At 44.6% G+C, this 17,696-nt stretch overlaps 1 long non-coding RNA gene across 1 annotated transcript in view; it reads right to left on the bottom strand.

Annotated features, from left to right (window-relative positions):
• The window catches only part of LOC122683100, a 97,549-nt gene extending 87,301 nt beyond the window's left edge, over nucleotides 1-10,248 (bottom strand). Inside the window, exons 1-2 of the long non-coding RNA XR_006337621.1 lie at nucleotides 9,478-10,248; nucleotides 4,033-4,090 (exon numbers count right to left, since the gene is read on the bottom strand). This is a non-coding gene — a long non-coding RNA (uncharacterized LOC122683100). The remainder of the gene's footprint in view (nucleotides 1-4,032; nucleotides 4,091-9,477) is intronic.
• Nucleotides 10,249-17,696: the final 7,448 nt, after the last annotated feature.

The raw sequence follows: 17,696 nt of genomic DNA, 5'->3' as shown, positions 1-17,696 counted from the left end.
TCTCACCCCTACATCCTTTCAGTTCTTGGAAATACCCAGCCACTTCTCATCATCCCACATCCTTCTGTGGCTCTGACTCCCACCATTTCACATCAACATTCTGCCAACAATGTCCCAACTGGCCTCCTACCTCGTACCACTCCAACCTATCATCTACTCTGCAGTCAGAGCCTTCTAAACACATATCAGATTATGTTGCTTAATAATTGGCTTCTCGCTGCTCTTAGGAATAGGTCAAATTCCTTGAGGTGGCCATTACAACCCAGCCTCTGCTCACTCCTCCAGCTTCCCTTACTTTTTGTCACTCTTTTCTCAAAATCTACATGCCTGTCACACTGACTTGCTTGCCTCCAACTTTGTATAGGCTGGTCCCTCTGCCTGGATCACCCTTCCTTCTGCCTCTTCATTTAACTTTCTTCTTGGTCATCCTCCAAGTCTCCTCTTATATCTATTACTCCCTCCAGGACAACTTCTCTGACCATCTAAGACTAAGCTAACTACCTTTTCCATGTGCCTCCAAATGTGAATGAATGAATGAATCAATCAATCAACTAACACTCCAGGGAAGATGATGGTGGTGTTTAAGTTCTTGATGAAAAGGAAAGGTCATAAGAGGAGAAGGGAAATCTATAAGTATATTTTTAGCCAATAAAAACTTTTTTTTTGACACTTATTTTCCAAACAGCTGCAACTGTGCTGGATATGGATATACCACTGAACAAGACAGATAACTACCTTATCCTTTGATGTGATGTGAAAGTCGTTGAGTCATGTCCGACTCTTTGGGACCCCATGGACTAATACAGTCCATGGAATTCTCCAGGCCAGAGTACTGGAGTGGGTAGCCCTATTCCTTCTCCAGTGGATCTTCCCAATCCAGGAATCAAACTGGGGTCTCATGCATTGCCGGCAGATTCTTTACCAACTGAGCTTTCAGGGAAGCCCACCTTATCCTTTAGGAAACGATAATTGAGCAGACAATATATATACAAAATAAATAATTTGGCAACGTTTACTGTGTACTAGACCCAACACAAGGGAGAGTCCCTTGGACTGCAAGGAGATCAAAACAGTCCATCCTAAAGGAAATCAGTCTTGAACATTCATTGGAAGGACTGAGGCCGAAACAAACTCCAATACTTTGGCTACCTGATGCGAAGAACTGACTCATTGGAAAAGACCCTGATGCTGGGAAAGATTGAAGGTGGGAGGAGAAGGGGATGACAGAGGATGAGATGGTGGGATGTCATCACTGACTTGATGGACATGAGTTTGAGCACACTCTGGGAGTGAAGCCTGGTGTGCTGCAGTGCTTGGAGTCTCAAAGAGTCAGACACAATTGAGCAACTGAACTGAACTGAGCCCCGACCCTCTTGCAGAGAGTGTATTGTCCATAGATGGCTGTACCAATATACATCCCATTTGATATGCCCTCTAACAATGTGATACTCCACCATTGAGTTGTGGAGTCTGTGTTCCTGCCTCCCAAAACCAAGTGGACTTTGTAACTGCTTTGACCAACAGAGTGTTGTAGAAGTGACACTATGTGACTTTCAGGTCCATAAAGGGTCACATAATTTCCACCAATTTCTCTCCCACCCCTCTCTCTCTTTCTCTTTCTCTCCATCTTCCTCTCTCAACTCTTCCCTCTGGAACCCAGTTCACCATGTTTGTAAGGAAACCCAGACCACAGCAGAGGCCACATGTAGATGTTCCAGTCAACGACTCTAGCTAGTGTCTCTGACGACAGGCAGCATCAACCTGTACTTGTGCAAATAAACAAGATTTCAAATGAACCCAGCCTTTGGCCCTTCCAGCAGAGTCCCTAGACACCCAGAGACAAAATGAAGCCATCCTCATTGTTCTCCATCATATTCTCAATACACAGACTCTGTGAGCATAATAAGTGGTTGTTTTACGCCACTAGATTTTGGAGCAATTTTTTCTGCAGCCATGGTAACCATATTACCTCTCCAGGCTTACTCTCAGAAAAGAACACTGGACTTGAAAGAGGGTGAAACATACTGCCATCTCTGTCTTTTAACAACCATGGATACTCATGGGCTCTGTGAACTTGGGCATGTCATTTTCCATCTCCAGGTTCTTAGTCTTCCTGTGTATAAAATAAGGGGATGGGGCTGGATGATTTTTGAGACCCCAGGACGTCTGAAAATTCTTCCAAGGGAGACTCATTCAAGGTATCAGTTCAGTTCAGTCACTCAGTCGTGTCCGACTCTGCGACCCCATGAATTGCAGCACACCAGGCCTCCCTGTCCATCACCAACTCCCGGAGTTTATTCAAACTCATGTCCATCGAGTCGGTGATGCCATTCAGCCATTTCATCCTCTGTCGTCCCCTTCTCCTCCTGCCCCCAGTCACTCCCAGCATCAGGGTCTTTTCCAGTGAGTCAACTCTTCGCAGGAGGTGGCCAAAGTATTGGAGTTTCAACTTCAGCATCAGGTATAACCCAATCTAAATCACGTCAATTGATGTGGCAAGAGGTGAACTTTTGATTTGAAATTCCTGATTATTTTTAAAAATCTTTGTAGGAGATGAACTCAACTAAAGCCTTTAGAAAAACAAAGGGATTCCTCTAATGCATAATTCATGAAGGGAAAGTGGGCTTAACCCAGCAGGTCATTTGAAGTAAAAGTGCCATAAAAATAAAATATGTTTCCCTCCCCTTCTGCCTCCCCATCTCTTACACTAGCTAATGGAGGGGGAAGAGTGAATTAAACTGGAGTTCAGGTCAAAGGTTTAGTTGATTCATTCCAGAATGGTCATCCCCTCCAGCCGCTGCTCCAGGAACAACAGACGCTGCAGATGTTCAGGCTGGTTTTGCCCTCACCCCAGGGCCCCGCTCCTGAGTGCTAAGGCCCCGCCTCCTTCCCTGGGGAGATGACCTCACCTTCTAATGGCTCACAGAAGCTGGGTGAGAAGACACCCTCTCTACTTCAAAAGCTTTGGGGAAATTCCCCAAGGGGCCAACCTGTTTGACAGAGGCGGAAGGAAAAAAAGTAGACAGCCCGTAATTAGTATAATAACCTGTTCGGATTCCACCTGCCTGTGATTTCCTCAGCTTGTTCATCCATTCATGTATTCATTCACTCAGGCAACAAATATTTACAGAGCAGCTGTGATGTTCGAGCCCTGGTGATATGACAGGTCCCCCAGAAGGAGCTAACGATTTGTGTGCAAGCGATTGATTAAAGAAGTGCTCCCAGGGGCATCGGTGGGGAGCAGGGGGAGGTGGAGCAGAACAGAGAAGAAGACGCAAGCAAGCCCAAGCCTCAGCTGGATCCTGAAGGGAGCTCTGGAGTAGAAAGTACACCTTGGCATTTGTCCCAATTCAAAGCAAAGGAGTTGGGCTTTCACACTTCTGTACCAGTCATTGGTAAGGGCTGCCCAGTAGGAGTGTAAATCCCAGGTACCCTTGTGCTCTGGACTTGCAAAGTGGCTCCAACAGTCCTTTGTTGAAATGAAACAGCAGAGAAGCCAGGGGCAGATGTTTTTCCATTCTGCCAACCCCATTAAATCAGTACTATCTCACCTCATGGTTGCAAAATGGCTGCAACAGCTCCAAACATCCCATCCTCTCAAATGATATCCAAACGCAAGAAGGGAGCCAGTTCTCCCTACAGATCTGACTTATCAGGGAGAAAAATTACTCCCAGAAGCCTCCAGCACATTTTGCATCATGTCCTATTTGCCAGAAGTGGGCCAGTGCACACTTTTAAACCAATCATCCCCAAAAGGTGACAGGATTACCATGAATATTTTCCTGGATTGAGGAGGGGTCATTTCTTGAGCATCTTGCCAACCTACTTTGATACCCGAAGATGGATTTTTTTTTTACCAGGAAGAAGAGGAAATGGCTTTTGGAGGGAAAATGGTCTGTGTGTGCTACAATGGCCAATCAGAGAGCACCATGCTCTCTGTGGTACAGTGACCGGTTCAGGCATGGGCACATCTTAAACCAATCAGAGGTAATTCTGAGCATTTTGCTGTAGTAATCAGGAAGAGACACTTACTTGTTCCTGAAAGCATCTTAGGCAAGAGTTGTGGCAGTCACTTGGTATCATGAGAAATCTGGAAAACAAAGCCAACGTAAGGAAGAAAATGAAGTGGAACCAAGAATGGTAGAGAGATCAAATCTCTTTGATAACTTACTAGAAATCCCTGAATCCAGGATTGTTCAAAGCCAATTCCAAACTTGAGTGGAAAGGAAGTCCCTTTTTGCCTAATCCAGCTTGGGTTGGGATTTCTGTTCCTGGCAACCAAAAGGTTTCCAAGTGATACAAATGGTGAACAAGGCAGACCCAGTCTCTGCCCTTATGAAATTCACAGTCAAATGGGAGAGGCAGGTGCTAAACAAAGAATTGACGATTGTAATCTGGGTCCAGTGCAGAAGACTGGCAGACCACATAAGACAGACAAGTCACACTCGTCTGTGGTCTGAGAAGCCTCTGTCTCAGAGGAGCTGTGGTGCAAGCTGAGACAGGCGGGAAGATGGCTGTGTTTTCCAAGGTTTGACTCCCGTGTGACATCTGTACTTCACAGACACTGCAGCCTGTCACTTGGGGAAGCCCACGGACTCCATCCTTCTCTGACACACCTCTCACTCCTTCATCCATTCTCCCAACACTCCAATTTGTTCAAAAGCAGCCAAGAATGACCAGTTTTTGTTGTTCCTGCACTCCTTTAAAAGCTTTGCACTCTGGAGAAAGACTGTGATGCCTTTCACGGTCAAGTGTGTTTTCTTTTTCATTCCTTCATTCCCTGTATAAATCAGAACGATTAAGTCAGGTCTCAAGGTAACAGAGGGATGTAAAGAACTCCCAGCCAAGTGCAGGTCATTGTTGTAGCTGAGAGTGGCTGGAAGTGGGGAAGTGCTCCAGGAAATGTGTAACTTACGCTTTCCCAGACAGAAAAAGCACTCATTGCTCTCCACTAGTCTGGCCCAGAGATGTGTGTTCTCTGGCATCATGCACTGACTCAGAGAGAGAACTCGAGGTTCAAACATCCTGGTGTCACTACCTTTCCTAGCTACATGGTCTCACTGATTCGCCACTGCAAGATGGGAAGACTTGTATTCAAGGGCCATTGTGTCCACTGCTTGAGGCTGTCTAATCTGCTCCTCTTGGATCTAACTTTGCCACTAGGCCCTTCATCCTGGTTCCCAAATGGAAGAGCTGGGGCAGGTCCTTGGTGTTTCACCACCCACCATGTAATATATATGAGTCACCCTGGAAGCCCAACTCATTTCATGTGATGTGAAGGTGACCCCTAGAGTTGTGCCACTCAGTTTGGAGTTGACACTTGGACACAGCAACTCTTCTCAGCTTTGCAATCATCACTTGAGCCTGTGAGCATCTTAACTCACCAGGACTACCTTGGAAGGAGCACCAGCTTAGTCTTTAAAAGTAGAAGTCAGGAAACAGTCTGAGAGCATGTGGGCAACCTTGGCCTCTGCTGCCCACCCTCGCTGACTTTCCACATGGTGTTCCAAGGTTGTTGCAGGGGCCCCAGAGGAAGGCGTCCTTGTGGGGGCTCTGCACTCCACATAGACAGCTCCCCCATATTCCAACTTCAGAGAAAACAGCTAAGATCCTGAAAGTTTCAGAAGAGGGCTCTGAATAAAAATGTGTTTGAAAGAAGGGAACGCAGGAAGTGGGACTGACAATTAGGCTAGTGGGTTGTCAAGACACGTCTGCTTTTCCCGTCTGATGACTCGCCTACAGCCAAGAATCTCTGATAGACATTTTTGTTCTAATGACTTCAAGGAGACAAAGTCATTTCACGACTGATGTGGAGTCAATGGATCAGCTGTTTCTTAATCCAAAACAATGCAAGTGGCTCTAAGATAAAAGATTCCTTAGATATGCCCAGGGATCCCCTGGGAGCTTGTTAAAAATCCAGACTCCTGAGCCCCACTCCCCAGGAGAGTGGCTGCGAGTTTGGGCTCGGAGCCAAGACCAGGAGGCCTGGAGGCCCCTCCACCACCCAGCAGCTCTCTCACTCCACACCAGCCAGCCTCTCTGTGCCTCGGCTTTCTCACCAGGGCAGTGGGTGTGGTCATGTACATACCCTAGGGTTTATGAGGCTAAAGTGAGTTAGGAAGTGAAAAAAGCACTTAGAATAGTGGCCAGCGCATAATACACGTTCAGTAAATGTGAGTTGCTGTTATCAGGGTACAGCCTAGGAAGCTGCCGTTTAACAAGCAACCCTGGGCGATTCAGCTGCAGAAGATCCCTGGGCCCTGCTTTGAGGACTTCAGCTTCACAGGTACACAGATGAGTCTCCACCACGTGCAGCCAACTCCTTTCCTTTTGTTAAAAAGCAAGGAGTAAGCTTCTTTGGGTCTACCAGGCCATCTTTTTGTCTGAAGAGGCAGCAGCTATTTTGCCCTCAGATGGAAACTGCTTGTTATTCCAATTAGACATGTAAGATATGCTAATTATCCTTCAAAATCAGAAAGATGGAAAGAAAAAAAAAAAACTATAAAGAATCCCAGAACCCAGAGAAAAGTGAAAGTGAGAGTCACTTAGTCGTGTCCTACTTTTTAAGACCCCATGGATTATACAGTCAGTCTATGGAATTCTCCAGGCCAGAATACTGGAGTGGGTAGCCGTTCCTTTCTCCAGGGGATCTTCCCAGCCTAGGGATTGAACCCAGGTTTCCCGCATTGCAGGCAGATTCTTTACCAGCCTAGCCACCAAGGAAGCCCAAGAACACTAGAGTGGGTAGCCTATCCATTTTCCAGTGGATCTTCCTGACCCAGGAATCTAACTGGGGTCTCCTGCATTGCAGGAGGATTCTTCACCAGCTGAGCTACAATCCCAGAGCACAGAGAAACCAACTAATAATGTGTTGTTTCTATGTCCCCCCACATACAAGCACAGAAAAAAAAATTTTTTTTCTTTAACCATGATCATTCTTTTGCCTTTAATAATGTGATGGGAACATCTTGCAATGTGAGTAAGCATAGTCACGTAACATTCATTTCAATGCTGCTCAGTATTCCTAAGTACGGACATAATACAGACTTAGCCAAATCCTAACTGTCAGACATTTAGATTATTTCCTTTCTGGCTGGACAGATGATCAACCACACAGGGATATTTGAGTCACAGGTAGCCAAGCACTTTTCCTTTAGTAACAGTGAACATGTCTAGGTTTCGATCAATGTCGGCCTCACCTGCGATGCTAAAACTCTCAAGTCAAACCTGGTTCCACTGCCAATCAGCTCTGTGACTTTGGGCAGCCAGTGAACCTTGATGAGTCTTGGTGTCCTGGCTATCAAGTGGGAACAGTGATGGTGGCCTCTAAAGGGCTCGCCCTGCGCAGTCTCTGAGGGTACACATGTGAGGTCTTAGCAGGGCACCAGGCACCAGCTAAGTCTTGGTCACTTACCAAGCACTTACCAAATACTTAATGGAACAAAATATCACTAAATAGCTTTTATACTTTAGTCAAAACTCCTTAGGGTAAGTTTCTAAGAACAGAAGGGCTACACTTTTTAAAGACTTAACTGATACTATCAAATTGCCTCCAGAAACAACACATCACCCACAAAACATAAGAATCCTGGTTTCTCGCCAACCCTCCAAACACAGCTGGGTGTGTGCTGGGTTACTGTGCCTTCCTTTTGTGTGGGGAGGGAGAGCCGAGAACCTGCATAGCAGATTCTCAAGGCTGTAGAGGTGAGGCCTCCAGAGTCACATCTCTCTAAGGAAGAGTAAGACGGTTGGTGTCCCTGAGGGCAAAGAGGCATTTCTCACTGTGACTAAGTCACATTAGACTTGCCTGGACCTTGGAGTCACGACTGCCAAAGTGTATCAGTGAAACATTTAGGCATCTCTATCCTAGAACCTGGCCCTCAACCTGGCATGTCTCTAATGGACAAGGGAAAGGTCTGGAACCAGCACCACCCCTTCACAGTGAGGCCTGGGGACCAGCACAGACGCTTCTCTGGGTATCCCAGCTACCCAGAACCCAGGCCTCCCTCCAAGGCCCTTCTCCTCTCCCAGCTGTGACCAGCTGGGGCTATTTCCAGCTGCCAATAGCTAATTCCAGGATTACACTTTGTAAGTTGATGAAATGTAATATCCAGAATGTAAAAGTTGTAGACTTGCTCCCAGCAGCCAAGCCTGGGGCGTTTCTCCCGGGATTGAAGATCTCCTTTAGACCACAGTAGAGCATGGCCTGCACCACTAAACCCTTTCATGACCCATGGTCCCGTGACACCAAGGGAAAATGCAGGCCCAGAAGTATCAACTTTATCACAACATTTTTTTGGCTCCTGAGGAATTGAAAAATCTGCTCTAAGTCACGTTCTCAAAAATGTGTGGAAAAAGGACAGGGCAGGGTAGGGGGCAGGGGGCTGGGGGCTGGGGGCGGGGGTGGAGTTTCTTCCGGGTGCTTTGACATTCTCTCTCCAAAGTTTCACACTCAGAGTGCATTTAGGAAAGGGGTTTTGAGGATCATAGAAAGAAAAGAAGCATGTTTAAAACAGGGAGCTATTTCTCATCTTCTGTGGTGAATTGACACCTATCACAAAATAACATCAATCCATGGAAAGGCCTTTGTTAGGGCTGTTTTGTTTTTTTAATTTCCTTCTCACCTGAAGAATGATGACATTTTCCCCAGATTTTTTTTTAATTAGACATTCAGAGAAATCTAAGCCTAAGGAAAATTATTAGTAACAGAAATAACAAGAAGAATCATAGCCATCGTTTATGAAGCACCTCGTGTGTTTAAAGGTTGTCACTATAATGCTCACATCCACTAAATCTCAGTATAACGATAGCTCTGAAGATGAAGGCTGTATTATCCGTTGTTTTATAGATAAGGAAACCAAGCTGAAAGAGGCACAGCAATTTGATCAAGGTTGGCTAACGTGTTATTAAATCATCATCAGAAAAATATACATATTGTAAGTAACCAGGGGGATGGATTTCATGAAGTGAACACTTCCATGTAACCAGAACTTAGATAAAAAAGCAGAACATCATTACTAGCCCCCCAGGAGCCCCCTCTTGGTCCTCCCACCTACTAATCCCCAAGGACAACCTATACTCTGATTTATACCATAAACTAATTGTGCTCATTCTAAAATGCACAGAAATGGAATTGTGCAGTCAATAGTCATTCTTGTCCAAAATTTCCTACAACGTCCCGGCAGTGAGGTTCACCCACATTGCCCTGTGTGGTACTAGTCTGTTCATCCTCATTCCAGGGTAATAATCCACGGTGTGGATTTCCAAACTGACAAGCTTTTGTGTTATTGCCTGCTGGTGGCTCTTACAAATGGTGAGGTCATGGCCATTCTTGAAGGTGACTTCTGGTGCACGGAGGTTTACTTTGTCAGCATGTACTTCAGAGTAAAAAGTTTAACTCTGGTAGAGTATGCTTTCCTAAGTGTTTGGACTCATCCACATACCCACCGTAACCCACCTACCCACATACCCACCTACCCATGGTGTAGAAGGGTTCCAGTTGCTTTATTGCCTCATTCGATTTGGGATTTCAGGACTTCCCTGGTGGTCCAGTGATTAAGACTCCATGCTTCCAATGTAGGGGTATGGGTTCGATGATCCCACATGCTGGGTGGTGTAGCCAAAAATATAAATAAATAAATACACATTAAAGATTTGGGATTGCCTCTCACTTTTGTTCTAGCCGTTATGATGGTCAGATAAATTTTGGTTGGAGGAATTGAGCATCAGACCCACAAATTTCTAGAACAATGTCTAGCCTGGTGCCTGGCAGCACTTGTCATGCTCACAAGATATTGATTAAATGAATGGCCCCAATGCTCACAGTGTTTTTCCTACAGTATTCTACTTGTTGCCACTACCTCACTCCCAGACTCCCACATATCAAGCTCCCAACTTCTCCTCTGAAACCACATGGTTTCATATATCAGGCAAAACAACCTGATGTTACACCTTTGGTCTCTCAGATTTAGAGTCAGCAGTAAAAGGAAGCCAAGGCAAGCTGTGAGTTGATCCAGGAGCCTCGGCTATGGGAAGTAGGCACAGCCATGGGGTGGTAAGGTCCCGGGCTTCAGACCAAGACAAATGTCCCAGGTGGCTACCCGGAACCAGATGGTGACTAGAGACTGTACCTCTCAAAGAAAGGTTGATGGAGCAAAGGGCGGGAGGAAAACAAGAAGATGGCTGTGCCAACAACCCCAAGTATGTGCGCTAACACATCATACAGCAGAGAAGAGTGGCCGCAGGATGATGAAGAGTCTCTTAATTCCCTTGCAAACTACATGGCTTCATTAGGGCAACTCTTTCAGAGGAAATCAAATAAACAACTTTCAATTTTAAATGCTCTCCTGAGAAGAGGATTAAGTATGATTAAGACAATTCTATTCATTGGGAAAAGCAGGCAGCTGCTCAGGACCTGTTTCCCTCAAAAAATATAGGGTCTGAGAGAGCTTTCTTCCTTTTGCACCTTCTTTGTTATCTTGCCAGTCAAGTCTGTGAAAGGAATCATACTAGTAATAGCATTTTGGAGTACTTACTATGTTCTAGGCACTGCCCTGAGCACTTTGCCAGAGTCACTTCGTTTAACCTTCACTAAGATTCTGCCAGATAGGGACAACCATATCCATTTGAAGTAAGGGATAGAAGCTTGCAGAGGTAATAAAGATCAAATAGCTGGTTAGCAAGTGGTCAAGGAGGGCCTCGAACCCTGATGCTCCAGTGATATACTGCATGTAGTAAATCACCCCAACATTTGACAGCTTAAAACAACAACCAACCATTCCTTGTGATGTTGACTGGGGTCACCTGGTGGTACTCAGCTTGCGAAGGGGCTCATCAGGAGGGCTCTTATGCGACTGGTGCCTTGGCCAGGAGGCTGGGCTGCTCAGCTGTGACTCACCTGGAGGGAACAGGTATGATCTCTCCACAGCTATTTTGTGGTAACTACCACCCAGCTGGCTTGTGGTAACTGCACTTTGACAAGGCAGCTCAGGGCTCGCAGAGTTCTAAGGAAGTCAATGGAAGCTGCCTGAGGCTTGGGAAAGCATGACTCCAGGGCAATCAGAGAGCCCAGCCAGACCCAGCAGAGGGGACACAGACTTGACCTCTAGAGGAGTGCCAAAGAATCTGCAGCCACCTGGTGTCACCACATTTTGTCTCTGTTGGATTCCAGAGCCCTCAGCCATAACCATGAACTTACACTGCCGTACTGGTTATTGTTGACTTTCTCCTCTGTGCCAGGCAATTGACACATTTACATATTCTGGTTTAGTCATAAAAGATTGACAAAGTTGGGGGTAAGAAGGAGGAGGAGGAGAAGGAGAAGAAGGAAGAGGAGGGGGAGAAGGGGAAGAAGAAGTGGAAGGGGGAGGAGGAGGAAGGGGAAAGGAAGAAGGGGGAGAGGTGGTGGAGGAAGAGGGGGAGGGAGGAAGGGAGAAAGGAAGATGAGGGACAGGAGAGGAAAGGGGAGGGGAAGAGAGGAAACCTAGTTCAGTTCAGTTCAGTTCAGTCGCTCAGTCATGTCTGACTCTTTGTGACCCCACGGACTGAAGCACGCCAGGCCTCCCACCCAGTCCATCACCAACTCCCAGAGTTTACCCAAACTCATGTCCACTGAGTCGGTGATGCCATCCAACAATCTCATCCTCTGTCATCCCCTTCTCCTCCTGCCTTCAATCTTTCCCAGCAGCAGGGTCTTTTCAAATGAGTCAGCTCTTCACATCAGGTGGCCAAAGTACTGCAGTTTCAGCTTCAACATCAGTCCTTCCAATGAACACCCAGGGCTGATCTCCTTTAGGATGGACTGCTTGGATCTCCTTGCAGTCCAAGGGACTCTCAAGAGTCTTCTCCAACACCACAGTTCAAAAGCATCAATTCTTTGGTGCTCAGCTTTCTTTATAGTCCAAATCTCACATCGATACATGACCACTGGAAAAACCATAGCCTTGATTAGACGGACCTTTGTTGACAAAGTAATGTCTCTGCTTTTCAATATGCTGTCTAGGTTGGTCATAACTTCCCTTCCAAGGAGTAAGTGTCTTTTAATTTCATGGCTGCAATCACCATCTGCAGTGGTTTTTGAGCCCCCAAAAATAAAGTCTCTCACTGTTTCCACTGTTTCCCCATCTATTTGCCATGAAGTGATGGGACCAGATGCCATGGTCTTAGTTTTTTGAATGTTGAGCTTTAAGCCAACTTTTTCACTCTCCTCTTTCACTTTCATCAAGAGACTCCTTAGTTCTTCTTTGCTTTCTGCCATAAGGGTGGTGTCATCTGCATATCTGAGGTTATTGATATTTCTCCTGGCAATCTTGATTCCAGCTTGTGCTTCATCCAGTCCAGCATTTCTCTGCATGTACTCTGCATATAAGTTACATAAGCAGGGTGACAATATACAGCCTCGACGTAGTCGTTTTCCTATTTGGAACCAGTCTGTTGTTCCATGTCCAGTTCTAACTGTTGCTTCCTGACCTGCATACAGGTTTCTCAAGAGGCAGGTCAGGTGATCTGGTATTCCCATCTCTTGAAGAATTTTCCACAGTTTATTGTGATCCACACAGGCAAAGGCTTTAGCATAGTCAATAAAGCAGAAAGAGATGTTTTTCTGGAACTCTCTTGCTTTTTCGATGATCCAACGGATGTTGGCAATTTGATCTCTGGTCCTTCTGGTTTTTCTAAAACCAGCTTGAACATCTGGAAGTTAACGGTTCACATATTGCTGAAGCCTGGCTTGGAGAATTTTGAGCATTATTTTGCCAGCATGTGAGATGAGTGCAATTGTGAGGTAGTTTGAGCATTCTTTAGCATTCATTGCCTTTCTTTGGGACTGGAATGAAAACTGACCTTTTCCAGTCCTGTGGCCACTGCTGGGTTTTCCAAATTTGCTGGCATATTGAGTGCAGCACTTTCACAGCATCATCTTTTAGGATTTGAAATAGCTCAACTGGAATTCCATCACTTCCACTAGCTTTGTTCGTACTGATGCTTTCTAAGGCCCACTTGACTTCACATTCCAGGATGTCTCTGGCTCTGGGTGAGTGATCACACCATTGTGATTATCTGGGTTGTGAAGATCTTTTTTGTACAGTTCTTCTGTGTATTCTTGCCACCTCTTCTTTTTTTTTTTTTTTTCTTTTAATTTTTTTATTAGTTGGAGGCTAATTACTTCACAACATTTCAGTGGGTCTTGTCATACATTGATATGAATCAGCCATAGATTTACACTTATTCCCCATCCCGATCCCCCCTCCCACCTCCCTCTCCACCCGATTCCTCTGGGTCTTCCCAGTGCACCAGGCCGGAGCACTTGTCTCATGCATCCCACCTGGGCTGGTGATCTGTTTCACCATAGATAGTATACATGCTGTTCTTTTGAAACATCCCACCCTCACCTTCTCCCACAGAGTTCAAAAGTCTGTTCTGTATTTCTGTGTCTCTTTTTCTGTTTTGCATATAGGGTTATCGTTACCATCTTTCTAAATTCCATATATATGTGTTAGTATGCTGTAATGTTCTTTATCTTTCTGGCTTACTTCACTCTGTATAAGGGGCTCCAGTTTCATCCATCTCATTAGGACTGGTTCAAATGAATTCTTTTTGACGGCTGAGTAAAATTCCATGGTGTATATGTACCACAGCTTCCTTATCCATTCATCTGCTGATGGGCATCTAGGTTGCTTCCATGTCCTGGCTATTATAAACAGTGCTGCGATGAACATTGGGGTGCATGTGTCTCTTTCAGATCTGGTTTCCTCAGTGTGTATGCCCAGAAGTGGTATTGCTGGGTCATATTTGCCACCTCTTCTTAATACCATCTGCTTCTCTAGATCCATACCATTTCTGTCCTTTATTGAGCCCATCTTTGCATGAAATGTTCCCTTGGTATCTCTAATTTAGGAACTCAACATTTCTCTCATTTTACATATGAAACTGCCATTCGTAGAAGTATAGTGTCTTGTCAAATGTCACATGGCTAGTGAGTCAGTATTCCTTCCATCCTTCACACTTCCTTCCTTGTCGATGAGCCCTTTGCCCTGGCCAGTCTGCAGTCATACTTCTGCCAATTCCCAAATATCACCCTACATGTAAGAGGTAAGGGTATCCTTTGATCCTTCACCCCTGTTTAAAGAAGACCCAGTTTCCAGAACAGGCTCTCTCAAGAGTTTCCTTCCCTGAGCAGCAGCTCTGGTTTGTTCAAAGGGAGAAGAGTGATTACAGGGATCAGCTCTGATGGCAGAGAAGATTTTCCTCCATCTCTCCCCCTTTCAGACTCAATTTCCTCAAAAATGCTCTGTGGAGATGGATATTGAAACGACACATGCCATTCAGGGACCAAAAAATATATAGTTATCCCAGATGATTGACAATGTAGGAGCAGTTTTGAGGATGTACATGGAGCACCCAGAAAACCACCAATGAAACCAAAGAACTTTCTGCACAAGACTTCTCGTCCTTCATGCCCTGACATAACACAGGAGCTGCTGCCTTTCCTGCACTGTTTATTGCTGTAATGTGTCAGTGGGGCAAACAGAAAGCAGGCAAGGAAGGCTTAATTATAAAAAGGAATCTTTTCAAGACACTTTAATTCCCTCATTTTTTTTTTCCTGACAAGAACTCACACACAGACACAAAAATGTGAACCTACTTTAATCTGGGGCTCTTGAAATTACTGCCAATGTGATATCTTAATAGCTGTTGGTCCAATCTCAGAATTTCAAAATTTTCTGGCTAAGATTTTCTGTTGTTGGAGGCAACAGAGCAAAGAGATTGAAAGTGTGGACTCTAGAGACAGCCTTCTGCCTCTGAGTTCCACCCCATCCCTCAGCACCCAGGGGGTCTTGGGCAACACATGCCCAAGCCCCAGTTGCCTCATATCTGAAATGAAGAGAAGAAAATATGAAAAGAATGTAACAGTCCCTGGCACTTAAATACTAAGTGTTCATGTGTTTTAAATGTCAACTATGTTAATATCATTATATTTAAGTAGCCCAAAGAGTTCATATATCTTAAGTATCACATATAACACATGGATATATGTGTGAATTGGTATAAAATGACCAAGTATACATGTCTCTGTCAGTCACTCAAAAACATGTAAATTATTATAAAAGTAATTTGCTTATTGTGGGAAATGTTTGGACTATATAGAAGTAGAAAGAAAAAATAATCACCACGTATTATCTAAATTTGTTGTTGTTAATTTGCTAAATCGTGTCCAACTCTTTATGACCCCATGGACTGTAACACTGTTTAATGACATGTGACTATATTTATGATATATAACTTGCTCTATTCACTAGTCATATATCAGACGTATAGGCATGCCATTAAACATTACTAGATATTTAATATGAATTAAATAGCTATATAATCTTCCATCTGAATACATCATAATTCATTTAACTGATCCCCAACTATTGGACATTTAGGTTGCTTCCAACATCTTTACAATATTAAAAACAACATTGAAATGAACAGTCGAAAATAAACTACTGTGCACTTCCAAGTTCTATTCCCTAAGGATAAATTCCTAAAAATAGAATTTCCAGGTCAAAAGTTCTGTGCAATTTTTAATATTATATATAGGACCATAGCACCCTCCAGGAAGGGTGTATCACTCTCTCAAGGGGTGTATGAGTATTTCTTTTTCCTGTATTTACCACCCCGAGCATTCCTTATTCAATTCTTTCAACTTTTTTTTTTTTTTAATTGCACTCCCACTATTTTCCAGCATTGTTGGGAATGTCTAGAACACAGACTCATTTCAGTCTGGCAGCTTTATCTCTCAACTTTACTTTCAGAGAAATAGGACTGTCTGAAAGTACAACAGGGCAAGGCAGGGCTTCTGTCTCTACGGGTCTCTAAAACAGGAATGTGCCAGTCCTAGTACCCCCTTCTTGCTGCTCTTGGGTCCTCTTCTGATCTAAGCCTTCTGCATAACGTGTGTCAAGAGCTTATAACTCAAGGTAGAGGGTTTCAATGCAAACACCAACTCTAGTGGATTATACCTGGATCTCCGATTGAGAAGGATTCTGAGGCTATATTTGAGTTCATTTGAAAGAGGACTGTGATTGATTAGTGATGTCTGCCACCAAGATAGGAATGGGAAATAGTGGTCTGTATACTTAGATTCTGTTACTTACTCAATTCCAGGTTTCGGCTGTCCTTAGGACCTTATGGATTCATGTGCCATTTTCCTATATTTCTGACTTCTTTTTCTCCTTTCTTGTTCCTTATATTCTCCCCTAATTTGCTTTGCTTTCTCCTTCTTTTGTTTTGGTACTTCACACATATTTCTCATCTCTGTAAATTTTGTCTCCTATAGACCACACCCCCATTGTGTTAAGCTTGCAGAGAGCTCACTGTTGCACTTTCTTACATGCCCTTGATCTTCCCCAGCCTCTCTACTCCTACAGATCATCCACTCAGTTTCTCACGTGTTACCAGAAGCTGTCAATGGCAAACAGTATTCCATCAATTTATTCTTGCTAGACTGACCACAGGAGGGCTGTTTCCATCAGGAAGCCCCATTGTTCAGTCAGAAGATGCCTGATGCTCTGATAGAGTCACCAAGAATCCACACCCACAGGAAACAAAGCACATCATTTATGATGCCTTGTTCATGTTACAGCATCCGCTGACTGCTTCACGAGCTCCTGGAGACTGGTAAAATGTCACCTGGAGAACAGCTCGTTGCTGGCCCAGTCCTGTGGACAGGCCTCATGGGGTCAACTGTCTTTGGGTTTAGTATTACATTTCCCATAAACAACCTCCCTTTACTGAGCTCTGACATGGACCAGACATCGTGCGAAGGGTTTACATGTATTATCTTAAGGAATCTTCCTGCTCATCTGGAGGCTGATATCATCATTGCCACATTCTATAGATAAGAAAACTGAGGCTTGGTGAGTCTTAAGTAACTTGCCCCAAATCACTCTGCTAAGGAGCTGAGGAGCCTCCAACTGGTCTGTGCAGCTCCACATCATACATGAGTCAATATAATACACTGCTCTTTGTGAGGGGACCAAGGTGTCCCACTTACCCATCCTGCCCCACTGAAGAACTCAGAAATAAGGAAGACAGAATTGCCATCTTGGAGTTAAACCATACAACCAGCATACAATGGATTAGATCAGCAAACTGCAAGGTGGTTTTAAAGAGATAGTCTGTCTTCCAGGTTTGTAAGAATAAAGATATTAGTAAATTTAAACAAAATAATTGTGTCCCTTTGAAGGAAGCTTGACTACGATCAGTAGACATTTTCAAAAAGGGGACTGAGGACTTGCCTGGTGGTATAGCGGAGAAGAATCTGCCTGCCAATGCTGGGGACACAGGTTCAATCTCTGGCCGAGGAAGAGTCCACATGCCACAGAGCAACTAAAAGCCCATGCACCCTAACTACTTAAGCCTGTGTGCCTAGAGCCTGTGCTCCACAACAAGGGAAGCCACTGCAATGAGAAGTCTGTGCACTGCAATGAAGAGAAGCCCCCACTCACCGCAACTAGAGAAAGTCTATGCAAAAACAAAGACCCAGCACAGCCAAAAAATAATTTTTTAAAAATCCAAAAGAGGGGGACTGAAAGGATGGTCACCAAGCACCACCCAGGAGAGAAGTGAGTACCCCAAGTCTGCTCTGTAAGGCTATGCGTTCATTAAACTATCATGTACAGAGCACCTGCCCCATGCCAGCTATGGTCTCA

The sequence above is a fragment of the Cervus elaphus genome, chromosome 24 (genome assembly GCF_910594005.1).
Source record: "Cervus elaphus chromosome 24, mCerEla1.1, whole genome shotgun sequence".
NCBI classification, from domain to species: Eukaryota; Metazoa; Chordata; class Mammalia; order Artiodactyla; family Cervidae; genus Cervus; species Cervus elaphus.
Note: the sequence above shows the minus strand (reverse complement) of the source record. Positions and strands in the feature narration are given on the sequence as shown.